Raw genomic sequence first — 11,839 nt, forward strand, 5'->3', positions numbered from 1 at the left:
GGTTCATCGCCGTCTTCCTCTTCTTCGTGTACACCTCGGCTTCCTTCCGCATGAAGGAGGGCTGCACCAAACCACCGTTGATGATGTTGGCCATGATGGAGTAGGTTGCCATTCCACCTGTTGAAGTGTATAAGTAGATTGCCTAGCCCTTTCCATCAGTTCAGACTTTTGGTTCAAGTGGCTAGTGCATGAACCTTAACATGGTATCAGAGCCCCAGGTCTCGAGTTCAAATCCTGGATTTCACAATTTATTCTAAATTCCCTGCAGCCTGATGACGCGTGAAGCACACGTCCGTTGGGAACCCTAAGAGGAAGGTGTGATGCGTACAGCAGCAAGTTTCCCTCAGTAAGAAACCAAGGTTTATCGAACCAGTAGGAGATGAAGGCCACGTGAAGGTTGTTGGTGAAGGAGTGTAGTGCGGCGCAACACCAGGGATTCCGGCGCCAACGTGGAACCTGCACAACACAATCAAGATACTTTGCCCCAACTTAACAGTGAGGTTGTCAATCTCACCGGCTTGTTGTAAACAAAGGATTAAACGTATGGTGTGGAGAATAATGTTTGTTTGCAAAGAACAACACAGAACAATGATTGCAGTAGATTGTATTTCAGATGTAAAAGAATGGACCGGGGTCCACAGTTCACTAGTGGTGTCTCTCCAATAAGATAAATAGCATGTTGGGTGAACAAATTACAGTTGGGCAATTGACAAATAGAGAGGGCATAACAATGCACATACATATCATGATGACTAATATGAGATTTACTTAGGGCATTACGACAAAGAACATAGACCGCTATCCAGCATGCATCTATGCCTAAAAAGTCCACCTTCGGGTTAGCATCCGCACCCCTTCCAGTATTGAGTTGCAAACAACGAGACAATTGCATTAAGTATCGTGCGTAATGTAAACAATACAAATATCCTTAGACAAAGCATTGATGTTTTATCCCTAGTGGCAACAGCACATCCACAACCTTAGAACTTTCTGTCACTGTCCCAGATTCAATGGAGGCATGAACCCACTATCGAGCATAAATACCCCTCTTGGAGTCACAAGTATCAACTTGGCCAGAGCCTCTACTAGCAACGGAGAGCATGCAAGATCATAAACAACACATATATGATAGATCAATAATCAACTTGACATAGTATTCCATATTCATCGGATCCCAACAAACACAACATGTAGCATTACAAATAGGTGATCTTGATCATGATAGGCAGCTCACAAGATCTAAACATGATGGCACAAGAGGAGAAGATAACCATCTAGCTACTGCTATGGACCCATAGTCCAAGGATGAACTACTCACGCATCAGTCCGGAGGCGGGCATGGTGATGTAGAGCCCTCCGGTGATGATTCCCCTCTCCGGCAGGGTGCCGGAGGCGATCTCATGAATCCCCCGAGATGGGATTGGCGGCGGTGGCGTCTCATTATGTTTTCTCGTATCGTGGCTCTCGGTACTAGGGTTTTCGCGACGGAGAGATTAAATAGGCGAAGGGGCTGAGTCGGGGGATGCTCGAGGGGCCCACCCCATAGGGCGGCGCGTCCAGGGGTGGGGCCACGCCCCCCTAGGGTGTGGCCGCCTCGTCGCCCCTCTTCGTCTCCTCTTCGGACTTCTGGAAGGCTCCGTGGAAAATAAGACCGTGGGCTTTTGTTTCGTCCAATTCCGAGAATATTTCCTATGTAGGATTTCTGAAACCAAAAACAGCAGAAAACAGGAACTGTCGCTTCGGCATCTTGTTAATAGGTTAGTGCCGGAAAATGCATCAAAATTATATAAAGTGTATATACAACATGTGAGTATTGTCATAAAACTAGCATGGAACATAAGAAATTATAGATACGTTTGAGACGTATCAAGCATCCCCAAGCTTAGTTCCTACTCGCCCTCGAGTAGGTAAACGATAACAAGGATAATTTACGAAGTGACATGCTACTATCATAATCTTGATCAATACTATTGTAAAGCATATGAGATGAATGAAGTGATTCAAAGCAATGGTAAAGATAATGACTAAACAACTGAATCATATAGCAAAGACTTTTCATGAATAGTACTTTCGAGACAAGCATCAACAAGTCTTGCATAAGAGTTAACTCATAAAGCAATAAATTATTAATAGAAGGTTTTGAAGCAACACAAAGGAAGATATAAGTTTCAGCTGTTGCTTTCAACTTCAACATGTATATCTCATGGATAATTGTCAACACAAAGTAATATGATGAGTGCGAATAAGCAAGTATGTAGGAATCAATGCACACAGTTGACACAAGTGTTTGCTTCTGAGATGGAAAGAAGTAGGTAAACTGACTCAACATAAAGTAAAAGAAAGGCCCTTCGCGAGAGGAAGCGAGGGATTACTCATGTGCTAGAGCTTTTTATTTTGAAAACATGGAAACAATTTTGTCAACGGTAGTAATAATTCATATGTGTTATGCATAAAACATCCTATAAGTTGCAAGCCTCATGCATCGAATACCAATAGTGCTCGGATTTCCATGGATTATCATTGCATTACATATGTTTCAACCAAGTGTCACAAAGGGGTACCTCTATGCCACCTGTACAATGGTCCAAGCAGATAAATCGCATTTGATTTCTCGATTTTGATAGATCTCAACTTGAGGACGTCCATACCGGGACAACATAGAAAACAGATAATGGACTCCTCTTTAATGCTTAAGCATTCAACAACAGATAATATTCTCATAAGAGATTGAGGATTAATGTCCAAGCTGAAACTTCCACCATGATACATGGCTTTGGTTAGCGGCCCAATGTTCTTCTCTAACAATATGCATACTCAAACCATTTAGTCATGACAAATCACCCTTACTTCAGACAAGGCGAACATGCATAGCAACTCACATGATATTCAACAAAAGTGTAACAGTTGATGGCGTCCCCAGAAACATGGTTACCGCTCAACAAGCAACTTATAAGAAATAAGATACATAAGCGACATATTCTTTACCACAATAGTTTTTAAGCTACTTTCCCATGAGCTATATATTGCAAAGACAAGGAATGAAATTTTAAAGGTAGCACGCAAGCAATTTACTTGGAATGGCAGAGAAATGCCACATAGTAGGTAGTTATGGTGGACACAAATGGCATAAGTTTTGGCTCAAGGTTTTGGATGCACGAGAAGCATTCCCTCTCAGTACAAGGCTTTGGCTAGCAAGGTTGTTTGAAGCAAACACAAGTATGAACCGGTACAACAAAACTTACATAAGAACATATTGCAAGCATTATAAGACTCTACACTTGTCTTCCTTGTTGTTCAAACACCTTTACCAGAAAATATCTAGACTTTAGAGAGACCAATCATGCAAACCAAATTTCAACAAGCTCTACAGTAATTCTCCACTAATAGGTTCAAACTACATGATTCAAGAGCTTAAACATGATCTATTTGAGAGCTCAAAACAATTGCCAAGTATCAAATTATTCAAGATAATATACCAATTACCACATGAAGCATTTTCTGTTTTCAACCAAATAGCAATAAACGAAGCGGTTTTCAACCTTCACCATGAACATTAAAAGTAAAGCTAAGAACACCAGTGTTCAATATGAAAAAGCGGAGCATGTCTTTCTCCCACACAATGAATGCTAGGATCCGAATTTATTCAAACAAAAACAAAAATAAAAACATACAGACGCTCCAAGTAAAGCACATAAGATGTGACGGAATAAAAATATAGTTTCACTAGAGGTGACCTGATAAGTTGTTGATGAAGAAGGGGATGCCTTGGGCATCCCCAAGCTTAGATGCTTGAGTCTTCTTGAAGTATGCAGGGATGAACCACGGGGGCATCCCCAAGCTTAGACTTTTCACTCTTCTTGATCGTATTATATCATCCTCCTCTCTTGATCCTTGAAAATTTTCTCCACACCAAACTCAAAACAATCTCATTAGAGGGTTAGTGCATAATCAAAAATTCACATGTTCAGAGAGGACACAATCATTCCCAACACTTCTGGACATTACCCAAAGCTACCGAAATTTAATGAAGCAAAGAAATCCACTCAACACAGTAAAAGAGGCAATGTGAAATAAAAGGCAGAATCTGTCAAAACAGAACAGTCCGTAAAGACGAATTTTTTCGATGCACTTCACATGCTCAGATGAAGAAGTTCAAATTGAATGAAAGTGGCGTACATATCTGAGGATCACCCATGAATTTTCGCAGATTTTTCTGAGTTTCCTACAGAGAGATCTACTCAAATTCGTGACAGCTAGAAATCTGTTTCTGCGCAGAAATCCAAATCTAGTATCAACCTTACTATCAAAGACTTTACTTGGCACAACAATGAAATAAAGTAAAGATACAAAGGTATTGCTACAGTAGTAACAAGCACCTTGACTCAAATATAAAACAAAAATTCCAGAAATAAAATAATGGGTTGTCTCCCATAAGCGCTTTTCTTTAACGCCTTTCAGCTTGGCGCAGAGGATTATAATGATGCTCACATGAAAATAGAAAATGAAGCAAAAGAAGCAAAAGAAGCATCAAGAAGCAAATTCGAAACACATTTAAGTCTAACCCACTTCGTATGCATAGGAATCTTGTACACAAATAAATTCACGAAGAACAAAGTGACAAGCATAGGAAGATAAAACACGAGTAACTTAAAAATTTCAGCATGTAGAGATGTGTTTTAGTACCATGAAAATTTCTACAACCATATTGTCCTCTCTCATAATAATTTCCAGTAGCATCATGAACAAACTCAACAATATAACTATCACATACAGCATGCTTTTCATGATCTACAAACACATAATTTTTACCAAGCTCAAAAATAGTGGGATCAAAACTTTCAAACCCACTTTTTTAAAATCTATAACAAGATGATTGATCATTCTCAAGTGATATGGGACTCCTAGATAAAGTCAAGAGCTCTCCAATCCCATTTTCATTAGTAGTACAATTAATATTATCAAGTAACATAGGACCATCATCTAGAGCTTTATCATAAACATTTGCTAAGCAAAACTCTTTAGTATCATGCATTTCGATATCAGGTACAAACAAAGCATTATCATAAGATTTATCAAAATAGCATGGATTATCATAGATAACAGTAGCATAATTATTCTCACAAGTTTTACTCATATGGAATATTTCAAGAGAATCCACAGGAACATAACATTCATCCTCCTTTGGTAAGCATGGAGGACAATCAAATAGTGTAAGAGATAAAGAGTTACTCTCATTAGAAGGTTGGCATGGGTAGCTAATCCATTATTCCTCCTTTTTTTCATCTCTCTCCTCCTCTTTTTCATCCAATGAGCTTTCAGGTTCATCAATTTCTTCTTTCACAGGTTCCTGCAAATTGTGAGTGCATTCTTGTGCATGAATGAGTCTCTCTTTATAATCAATGATATAATGATTATTGCTCTAATGTTCTATGCAATAATCAAGGATAGAAGAGACATAATCTTTAAGGTCCTTACAAGCAATACAAGATTCATAATTTTGAGCCATGAAGGATTCTATCTCAGAGGCTCCCATAAATAAAACAAATTGTTCTACTTCTTCGAACCCAAGATGAATATAGTTATTCCAATGATAGTTCACAATTAAAACTTCTTCACTAAAACCACATTGGAATTTAAGATGTTTAGTATCCTGTTTAGAGCAACAGTTTATATCATGGCGTTTAAGCAAGATTTTAGCGATTGTATTCAATTTTTCTACCACGGCACTCATGACTTTACCGTTTCTTCATTTTCTATAATTTATATATAATTCTATAAGCTCCATACAGGTTGTGGGTTCTTCCATAACAACAGTTTTTAATTTTTCGGTTTTTCAAATTTTCATGGATTTTTTGGTATATAAGAATAATAAAACAAGACAAAAACAAACTAGACAAAAGTAAACTAAGCAAAATAAAATAAAAACAGAGAGAGAGGTAGAGTGTACTCCACAGGTGACAGAGTAACAGGTACAGGACTAGACATGATAGCAAAATAAATTAAATGCAAGTAACTAATTTTTTGTGTTTTTGATACAAAGAAAGCAAACAAGACAGAAAATAAAATAAAGTAAAGCAAGACAATAAACAAAGTAAAGAGATTGGATGTGAGAGACCCCCCTTGCAGCGTGTCTTGATCTCCCCGGCAACGGCGCCAGAAATTAGCTTGATGACGCGTGAAGCACACGTCCGTTGGGAACCCCAAGAGGAAGGTGTGATGCGTACAACAGCAAGTTTCCCTCAGTAAGAAACCAAGGTTTATCGAACCAGTAGGAGATGAAGGCCACGTGAAGGTTGTTGGTGAAGGAGTGTAGTGCGGCGCAACACCAGGGATTCCGGCGCCAACGTGGAACCTGCACAACACAATCAAGATACTTTGCCCCAACTTAACAGTGAGGTTGTCAATCTCACCGGCTTGTTGTAAACAAAGGATTAAACGTATGGTGTGGAGAATAATGTTTGTTTACAAAGAACAATAGAGAACAATGATTGTAGTAGATTGTATTTCAGATGTAAAAGAATGGACCGGGGTCCACAGTTCACTAGTGGTATCTCTCCAATAAGATAAATAGCATGTTGCGTGAACAAATTACATTTGGGCAATTGACAAATAGAGAGGGCATAACAATGCACATACATATCATGATGACTAATATGAGATTTACTTAGGACATTACGACAAAGAACATAGACCGCTATCCAGCATGCATCTATGCCTAAAAAGTCCACCTTCGGGTTAGCATCCGCACCCCTTCCAGTATTAAGTTGCAAACAACAGACAATTGCATTAAGTACTGTGCGTAATGTAAACAATACAAATATCCTTAGACAAAGCATTGATGTTTTATCCCTAGTGGCAACAGCACATCCACAACCTTAGAACTTTCTGTCACTGTCTCAGATTCAATGGAGGCATGAAGCCACTATCGAGCATAAATACCCCCTCTTGGAGTCACAAGTATCAACTTGGCCAGAGCCTCTACTAGCAACGGAGAGCATGCAAGATCATAAACAACACATATATGATAGATCAATAATCAACTTGACATAGTATTCCATATTCATCGGATCCCAACAAACACAACATGTAGCATTACAAATAGGTGATCTTGATCATGATAGGCAGCTCACAAGATCTAAACATGATGGTACAAGAGGAGAAGACAACCATCTAGCTACTGCTATGGACCCATAGTCCAAGGATGAAATACTCACGCATCAGTCCGGAGGCGGGCATGGTGATGTAGAGCCCTCCGGTGATGATTCCCCTCTCCGGCAGGGTGCCGGAGGCGATCTCCTGAATCCCCCGAGATGGGATTGGCGGCGGTGGCGTCTCAGTATGTTTTCTCGTATCGTGGCTCTCGGTACTAGGGTTTTCGCGACGGAGAGATTAAATAGGCGAAGGGGCAGAGTCGGGGGATGCTCGAGGGGCCCACCCCATAGGGCGGCGCGGCCAGGGGTGGGGCCGCGCCCCCCTAGGGTGTGTCCGCCTCGTCGCCCCTCTTTGTCTCCTCTTCGGACTTCTGGAAGGCTCCGTGGAAAATAAGACCGTGGGCTTTTGTTTCGTCCAATTCCGAGAATATTTCCTGTGTAGGATTTCTGAAACCAAAAACAGCGAGAAAACATGAACCGGCGCTTCGGCATCTTGTTAATAGGTTAGTGCCGGAAAATGCATCAAAATGATATAAAGTGTATATAAAACATGTGAGTATTGTCATAAAACTAGCATGGAACATAAGAAATTATAGATACGTTTGAGACGTATCACAGCCTCCTGCCGCGCCCGGCCTCCCGCTGCCTCTTTGCCTCTCTACACATGTTGACTTGTCTTCTCGTCTTCCCGTCACACGTGAGAGGGGGTTTTGAAGTGTATAAGTAGATTGCCTAGCCCGTGTGCGCCCTGGCTGCTGCTACCCACGAAACTGTTGGAAGCCAGATTGAGGAGGACGGGCACCGCTGTTGAAGTGAGCTCGGCGGAGCTCAGGCGATCCACCGAAGATGGCGTTGAGGTTGTTGGGGCTGAGGATGTTCGGGTTGAAACCACCTAGAAGGTCGAAACCCTGGCCCGACGAGAACCGAGAGAGGTGTGGCATGTTGTTACCTTGGCTTTCTTCGAGCACTGGCCCTGCTGACAGCGACGCGCTTGACAGCGAGGGCTACCAGACACTGCCTTGGCTCCCCCACGTGGGGATAGGGTACTAAGGCGGCAGGGGCGGCGCCATCCCTCCATGTAGGTTGCTATTTCCTTTATAGTTGCCTTCATCGCCTCTGCCGCTAGAGCCTTCCGCTCCCTCGCATTTTGCTCCCTCTGTCGGTGACTGGCGCGCTCCACCTTTCGGCATTGCAGGTGGAATTCCCACTCGGCGTTGGACATCCCCTCCGATCGTTCCTTCTCTGCCCTCTCCTTCTACTTTAAGGCCGCATTCACTGTCCTGGGAGCTTGGTACTTTCTCGGGGCCATGGCCTCGCAGCGGGATCTAGGCTCGGCAGGGGAAATGGCGGGAGTGGGCGGCGACGCGGGAGTGGATATGTGTGTTGTGGAGGGGAAATGGAGGGGAATACAATGATTTTAGAGGGGATTTTGCTATTATCACGCTGACAAGGTTGACCCGCTCACATTTTTCACTCCCGTTGGTGCCCCCGCTAGCCTCCCTCTGTATTGGTTTCGGCCTGCAGGAGGGAGACATCAGATGAATACTGCCCGAGCACCGGCACTAAAAGTTTTTTGGGGATGCGGCTAGGCGCAATTTTTAGGGGGCAAGAGGACATGCTCTGAGACATACTGTTTTCTAAACAAAGGCAAAAAAAAACCTTATCAATCTATATCTCCTGTAAAGTAAAACCTCACTATATGGTTATTTAATTTGTCTATCTTTACATGCAAAGCATCCATGTCATTAGTTAACCACAACAGTCTGATTTTCATCTCGAGCCCTTCATTATAATATCTCATCATGACAATGCCAGGCAAAACATACAAGGCTATCATGTACTCCCCTCCACCCCCTCTGCCACAATGTGGTAAGTACTTTACGTGTTTGATCGTGATGGTTCTTTAGTCATTATTTTGGATAGTTATTTGGTGCTCTTTTGCGCCATTAATTATCTTGATGTGAATTCGCAAAAAGTTGGTTTTAACAATCTATTTGGTCGCTACCATCTCATTCCGGCTATTGACACTTGTGTGTATCCATATATGGTTGGTCGTATACCCCTTCATTAGCTACTACCTGTTTCTCCAGTCTCCTATTGACGCACTATTTGTATGATAGTTGTATGTGCATTTCGAAACTGGTTGTTGTTATACCAAGTTATTATATTATAGCTATTTTTTATGAATGTTGTTGTCGAACAACGTGTATATTTATGTTTGTGTGCATGTTCTTATTATGCAAGACTAACTTGTCAATATTATTTTTCCAACCGATCCATCATGTGAACCACTATTAGAACCTCCAAAATTAATAGCAGAATTCATAGTTGGTGATCACCTCCAAGTGCAGGGATCACCGTAGTATAATTCGATAAGTATTTGAGTGTCGACCCCACGAGAAGTTGAAGGTAAACTATCTATTCTCTAAAGCCATATAACCCACTTATATGGCTTCTATGCAAAGCTAGGAGATATGATGTGTGTGTGTGTGGAAGTTTTACTAGAATCTATAAGTGCTGAAATTAAAAATGCAAGAAGTAAAATGCAAGACAAGTAAAGTGAAATAAAGAAAAATTCAATGAGATGAAATGAAGTGAAGTGGAGTAACTCATGAGAGAAAGTGATCATGCAAATTGCTATTTCATTTGTGTGGTTGTCATAATTAGTGAAGTTCATTGAAGTCTTTTTAGTGCTTCTTCTAGGTTAGAGCCATAGATAGGTGTAGCCACATACATGTGCAAGTATACCCCTATTGATTGGTCCTAAGGCTATTTTCATGAGCAAGCAAAGGAATCATTAAGAGATGCATATAAGAATGTCCAACCACCACTGTAAGTTTAAAGGTCCCCATTATTGGTCCCCCCGTTAACATGCATATAAGAATCAGGACCAGGTTTCTAGCACTCCTACTATCCGTCATCCTGTCAACGTCCAACGGTTATAACCTTAGGCATCCCCTTGACATATGTGTGCACTCATATATCAATACATAAGACCATCATAGAAGATAATAAACACTTGTATGCAACCAATAACAAACTATATAACATTTGCTATGAACAATTCACTACTCAAACATCAACATAGAGATATAATAGATCATGGGAAAACAATATATTGCATCATACATCATGTTTGGCAAGAGATTACATAGGGGGTGATGAAGAGTTGATGTAGATGTTGATGAAGATGTGCAACCCGTGGAGGAGATGTCGGTGAACATCCACGTGGTGGCGGCCACGGGAGATGGCGGCGCCCCGATGGCGGTAGGAGGACGAAGCCGGTAGCAGGAGGGCGGTGGCTGCCCTTGGGGGCAGCGGCCCCTTTCCCCTTCTTCTTCATTGGACTTGGTGTTGGTATGGAGGAGGTTTTCCCCCTCCTTGGCGGCTGACGAGGAGGAGGATTTTCATCACAATAGATGGGGGCCTCCAAAACAAGGGTTTCCCATCAATATATATTATGAGACCATAAAGTCGTGGCTTGGCCAAATCTATCAAAGATGGCAAGAGTTTATGTCAATCACGTCACCAATTTTTGGATTTTCGAAACTGCCTCTGTAACCTTCGGTAATATCGCGACCATAGGAGCATCCGGACTCCGATTGAGACGTTCTTCCTATCAAATTAAAGATATGGAAATTCCCCAAAACTTTTTCAATTGATACTTTTCATTTGACACTATATTCAGGGATCCTCAGGGACATCTTTGAAATCAGTACTGCAGGAACAAATTTCAGGAAACTTCATGTTGCACCATAATGATCAGTTTCCTTCCATATTTGCCTATTTTCTACACAATAAATTTTAAACAATAAATTGTGAAATTTTGTAACTATTAATAGGTTAGTCTCAATAAATATAATAAATTTGCAATATAATAAGAATTTTAGCGCAATAAACTACAAGGTTCATGTATGCATTTTACATGCATCAACATCCCCAAGCTTTACCTATGCTCGTCCTCGAGCATAAAGATGATAAAACTAACATGGAATTTGGAGTTTATTGCATATCATCTATGTAATCATGCAAAGTCTTACAAGATTCAATCAATAAGGAATAACAATAAGTAATATGAACTCATCAAGTGATAACTCTTACATTTCATAAGAATGCATAATAGTAAATAACATTGTAAGAAACATGAATTATAAATAGTATGAATCATAAAGAATGCTTAGTAGAATCCTATAGAATTGTTGGAAAACTTTTTGTCCTCTCTTTTCATGAATTTTTTTAACTCTTCAACACAAGAAAGTAAGCAGGAAATGTATGTGCTAAATCTCCAACAAAAGAAAAAGTAAAGAGCATAAAACATGGTTTTGAGCTATGCAATTCATGTAAACAATAAACTAATAAGGATGGGGTACCAAGTATCTCATGAATGAAGATATCTATGTGTCATGAGTTTGACGTCTTATGAGTAAATGTTGCCTCACTTTCTTGAATGCTAAGGACTACACCTCTTGCTAGTTAATTATGGGTCACCAAGACCTTTCGACATACTTGTTTTAACCAAGTGTCGCAATGAGGTACCTTCATGCCACATATACAAAGAACAAAAGGAGATGTGTATCTCAACTATAGGCCATCCATACCGAGACAACATGAACAACAGACGTTGAGCATCCTCTCTAACTCTCTCTCACTTTTTTATACTCTTTTTGTTTATTTTCTCATACTCCTTT

Source organism: Lolium rigidum, chromosome 1 (genome assembly GCF_022539505.1).
Source record: "Lolium rigidum isolate FL_2022 chromosome 1, APGP_CSIRO_Lrig_0.1, whole genome shotgun sequence".
NCBI lineage: Eukaryota > Viridiplantae > Streptophyta > Magnoliopsida > Poales > Poaceae > Lolium > Lolium rigidum.